Source organism: Argentina silus (genome assembly GCF_951799395.1).
Source record: "Argentina silus genome assembly, chromosome: 20".
In the NCBI taxonomy this organism is placed as follows: domain Eukaryota; kingdom Metazoa; phylum Chordata; class Actinopteri; order Argentiniformes; family Argentinidae; genus Argentina; species Argentina silus.
In genome coordinates this window covers 8,240,153-8,246,152 of record NC_139674.1, presented here as the reverse complement: position 1 = coordinate 8,246,152, position 6,000 = coordinate 8,240,153, and positions in this window count along the sequence as shown.

Below are 6,000 nucleotides of genomic sequence, written 5' to 3'. Positions count from 1 at the left end.
TCATGCTGTGCCTTTAAGCACAACAAAGAGCAAAATTGAATTGAATACTTTTAATTGGTATTCGCCAGATGGGTATCTGATTCAATATAGTGAAGTTAATTGTTTGATGCAGTGCTACTGGTCTATTTATGCAACAAGAACACGCTTTAATTTGCTTAATTTTGGATTTATTTTTCATTTATTGTAATTACATTGTTAGTGTTCTCTATATCAAAACAAGCCACTTTGCAATGAGTATTACTTTATCCATGTCTGTAGAGCAATTGCAAGTGTCTCAGCAAGGATTACTTTAAATGGAACAAATTTCAGAGCTTCCAACTGTAATCAAAAATGGGATTAAATTAAAACCACTAAACACCTGTTAGCGGCAAATGATCAAGATCTACAAAGTAATACTAACTGTATTTAATGTGAGTTAATATGTGAGTTATTAAGCACTGCTAAAGGTGAGATAGGGAATTCATATAGCCAAATTTCTTTCCGCCATCTTAGTTAAAAAATTAGTTTCAAATGATGTATTCTACTCATCCTTCATGTCATCCTCTTCTCTACCCAGACAGCAAACCTTGGCAGAGCCTTCGGCCTTCAGTGTTGGTGTGTACAGTAGTCAAAGCACTCTTTCACATTGATTCAGACTATCGATCCTGACACTAGCGTTTATCCCTCTCTCTCTCTGTGAGTAGAACTCCAGCAGCATTTTCTCCAAATCTATCCCTCTCTCTCACTCTCTCTCTCTCTTTCTCTCTCTCTTTCTCTCTCTCTCTCTCTCTCTCACTCTCTCTCTCTCTTTCTCTCTCTCTTTCTCTCTCTCTCTCTCTCTCACTCACTCTCTCTCTCTCTTTCTCTCTCTCTCTCTCTCTCTATCTCTTTGATCTGTTCTTTGACAAAACAATCACAACAATTGTAGTGCTTTCCTGCTTACGACCCTACCAAAGCACTTATTTATGTCAAGTGCTCTCTCCACCTCTAGTTGATAATTGGTTTTAGATAACGATTTTGATCAAATGTTTAGACTCTCAATTCAGTTTCACAGTAGAGATTTCAGCCATGGACATATTCCGTTGACATTTTGTGATCCAGCTTTGAAAATATTTCTAAAATGGCTTCCCTTTGTCTTCAGCATGACTTTATCTTCAAATATCGCATGGGTAAATTAAGCTGTCCTTTTAGGAAGTAAATCTGCAGCACACATTTAATCTGAAGTGGGGACGGATGGCACCCGCACTTCAGTTGCAGTGCCTTTCTTTCTTCCTTTATCAGGGGTTATTTAGTTAAGCAACCAATCGTCTACCCAGAGCTGCATTTGTTATTTTTATTATCAAGTCACAACAACAGTCTCACTTTTTTTTCACAAATTGAGGCTACAGTTGACATCCCCTATGTAATCAGGTCACATAACGTAAAGCTTCTCCACTGACTGATGAGTCACATAAAGCAAGGATGCGTATAGGCTACATCTGAACCTTTTGGTATTTGCTCTGAAAGCGTCAATACTGCTAAGCCTTTTGAGACATTCAGCTTTCCAAAAACTTGCAATTATGCCAATTCCTGTAATCGTGAATCTGCATACTTATTCAGCCAAAATGAGCTAAATTGGCATATTCTCCAGTCAAGATTACCTTGCTCAATTCAATTCGGTGTGTCCTTCAATTAGATTGACATGTAGTGGCTGCTGAATCGTTTGTGATAATTAACTCTTGCTAAACGGATGTAATTGGTAATTAGCTGGCTGGTTAACTCATAAATTCTAACAAGCAGATATAGGGAAGTGAAGTCGACAAAATGAGAACTCTATGTTTCCCCCCTCCTGTTTGCTTTAATTCCACACCTAAACCATAATTCCCATTTGATGAAACGGACCGCGACAGCATTGCCCAGGCCTCCGCCTTCTCTCACATCCCAGTGGTTTTGAGTTCGAATGACTTGGCAGCCTTGTAATTTCCTCAAACAGCACAGGCATCAACACCCTGTCCACAGAGGGAGCTGGCAAAAATTGAAACCTGCGTGAGAAAGAAAACTCCATATGAAAGCAGCACGCTTTCCAAACATTAACTCAATGGTAGTTTAAAGGACATACTTTATTATCTCTGCAGTATCTCTTCATCTATTTCTTTCTTATCCTTTCTCTTCCTCTTCAGTTATCTCTCCATCAAATAAACAGCTGTTCCCATGTTGCGCCTGGGAGGGGGCATAGTAGTGGGCTTTGGGGACCGAGCTGACCCAGTTAGAGAGTGAGTAGGACTGTGGAGAAGCTGGACTTGGGTACTGCCAGCCGTGAGTGTGATGGGGACCCTGCTGGGCCATCTGGCCGTTCTGTAATTGGGTAGGGCTTTTACACCTGTGTGGTTCACCTCAGGAGAGATGGGGTTTGGGGACAGGACAGAGGAGGAGGCATCTCTGTGCATTCTCTGAACTGGTTAGAGGAAACTTCTTTCCTCCATCCAGAATCCATTATCCTCCATCGTTGTTGTTGTTGTTTCGATTTTGAGATTTCTCAGGCTGTGTCCTGATATTTTAACTGGGCTTGTATGTATGCCACAGTTGAAAGACTACAGTACATTTGATGTGGCACTTAACCACCGGAGCAGAGAGGGAGTGGTGGTACATGACTGCAAAAGACTTAAATGTAAAATGTAAATGTAAAAAGAAGCGCTTAGAATAACCACGTCTGCTTTGTGTTCAAAGGGTAAGAGTTCTGTGTCTTATCACCATGCATCTGACGTGGTCTGTGAACGTGGTCTGTGTAATCCATTCAGCCCCGGCTTGAAGGTAGTTTATAATAAAGGAGAATAAAAGGGCAGATATTGACTTTGTGTTGAAATGGAGATATGATCGCTATAGCAATGACAGCCCACGTAAAGGGAAAAAGGTCAACGCCGCTCTTAAGTTTCCATAAAAGCAAATGAGCTCCCATCCACCCAGAATGATACTCCTTGTTCAAGTGACTTGCCTACTGTGAGGCCATTCAAACTGTATAGGAGATAAGGATCATTAGAGACTTGTGTACACAAGTGGGCATTAAGGCACAAATATGTCATTCTAAACTGAATTACCTTTTAGTATTCTGAGATGATCTTTGAAATGAGAGGCATCACGGTCTCCATGGGGGGGTCTGAAACTGGAACACCAGGATGTTCGCTCACATAAACTGAGGCGAAAATGTATCTGACAACCAAGTCGCAACAATTCAAGGTGCGTTAGACTTAACACATCGGTTATCTTATGAACATCTGGTCATACAGAAACAGGAACTAAAATGGCTGTCTTAGGAAAGATAGCAAATGTTTGAAACCCTTTCATAGCAATATGTTTATGATTTATCCATCATTCGTGCGTTGATATCCCCTTGTGGTTGCTACAGTACCGTAGCTGCATAGTCTGTCGCCCTACCCTCCTAGAGCCCTGGCTACATGAACAGAGGTAGCAACGTCCATCATTGACCTTGAGAGACTAAGAAGAGCAAGTGATCCGATGACCCCTCTGTGTCTCTGCATTAGCAGTGTCCTTAAGACTAACTGAGGACATGAATAAGAAAAGCAACTGCTGCCAAATGATTCTTTCAGCTCTGTCGCTACGGATTAGCATCTTCGTCTCCTGTCTGATGATAGTGTACCTATGAGGAAGTAACACAAAGGTCTTGCAAATGTTATGGAGTTTGAGAGTTCTCTTTAATGACAGAGCGCTTTGCACATCTCAACATGAAGAAGGAGAGATTGTCCTCTTTTGTTCCCACAATGCAAATGTGCTCTAAATGGTCTGTTTTCTGCTGGTTCCTTTGGCCCGTAATGGCTGCCTTTTGTCAGACTCTTTTGTTGGCTCTTCTGACTCACGCCTGGAAGAGTGCTGAAACTTTGCAGGTGTTCATTAGCGTTTTTCATATCGCACATCGAGGAACATGAAAACATTGAGCCGAAAGCCTGCCGTTCTCAATCCTGTTTCCATAGAAGATGCCTCCCACATACCCTCAGGAGAGTGGCCTTATGGTCTGAAAAAAAGTCCTCGTCTGTGTTGAAGTGTCTCTCTCGCTACCTGTCGTGCCTCTCAGTGGCTCAGCCCCCACATCAACCTTGCACTGTTCCAAAGGGAGGCCAGGGATGGGAGAGCGAGCACAACCACGTAGGCGGAGGTTGAGAGGGCTTAGGTAAGCTCTGATCACTGTATCCCCACAAAGACGATAGGGGAGCGTTTCATGGGCAAGATCATGCAGTACCTTAGAAAACATCTAGGCAATTGTATATCTTTGTGTTTTTCACGAAATGTAGGGTTATTCACCTTGCTTGTATGTGAAATCTTTGACATAGCTGTCAGGCAAGGATATGTAAAGTATGTGTTAAAAGCACAGCAGGAGAACATAGAGATACTGCATATTCGCAGCATGTTCTGATCCAACAGCTGGCAAACACGGTGTTTGTGAATACCACCTCATGCAACAACAAGCCTGTGATTGTGAACGCCTGCAAAGTATACCAGTGTCACCTAACAATCACACTGTATTAATCCTTAGAACGCACAGGATTAAGTTCTCAATTTGATTGACACATGTTTCAGTCTTATTCAGTATGCTTTCTTCCTTTCAGCCAAAACCTCAATAAGCCTCCATCCTCAGTCTCACAAGTTCTGCTTGCGACCGTGTCTGTTCCAAATGCAGTCACCGCTGAAGGTACTTACAGGACCCAAAAAGCAGACGCCAGTCAAAGACAGCATGAATAGAGACTCTAGGATTCTGAATAGAGAATGTCTGAAAGAGAGTTCATATTTTTCTTTTTTTTTTTTTTCATTATAAAGAATATTACCAAAGTCATCTTACAACATTCCATTCAAGAGATGAATGGAAAAACGTTCAGTAGGCCACAGTGCCTTGTTCAATCTCTTCTCTGTCCAGAATAGACTATCAGGGTAACCATTGTGAAGGTCCACAAAGCATCCTTTTGATAGCATATGCTAGCTACTGTACTATAGTGCCCACAGTATGTGCTGCCCTCATCCCTCAATTAGGGTTAGGATTGGGTCCTGATCACTATGGGTAGAAAGAGTGAACATATTAAAGCACTGAGAAGTGAACTTTATGTCACTGTAAGTGATTGCAGCCTTATGCCCAAAAACAATTACAACTTTAGTGGGCCATTAACCCTGCCGTCGCCATGGTGACAGGAGCACCGAACGACCTGAACAGAACAACTGGGCAATAACAAGTCCTATTGTCTGCTGCCAACCTCCCACGTAGTGAGGCGATGAGTACTACCTCGCCCACATCTAGCTAATGCACACGCGCGCACACCACACACACACACACACACACACACACACACACACACACACACACACACACACACACACACACACACTTGCATACACACACACATACACACACACACGCATACACACACACACACACACACACACAAGCATACACACACACAAGCATACACACACATGGACGCAACAACAAAGAAAAAAGTGGAGTACTGCTGTTCCTTGTTGCCTTAACAAAGACATGAATCTAGAGTAAACACACCTGTCTTCCTGCTGGTTGCTTATATATAGAACATGGTGTGAAGGGATAATAGGGGGTAATCGCTTTGTGCTGCAGCTTTGTTTTATTCTCAATGCAGTTGTAGGCTCTGCCTGGAATTCCAACTGTACAACTAGAATTCATGAGCTTTATTTAAAAGTCAGTAACAATACAAATGACAATACAAATATACATCTGGTCGATTGCATAAACCCACAGTTAAAACAGAGAGTATAAGTGTGAGAAGCTTGCTAACATGCGAAAGCCAGTTACATTCGTCTTGAGCTGCTGGTAGGAGCCACCAGGATCATTGGGGAATCCAGGTGATGTTTACTCAGGCTGAGCCAGCAGCTGCTCACACGGACAGCGCTAGAGTAGTGTCCCTGACACGCATCTGTCACAACCCCACACTTCTCACTGACTCTCTCTGTTTGTCTCCCTCTCTCTCTCTCTCTCTCTCTCTCTCTCTCTCTCTCTCTCTCTCTTCC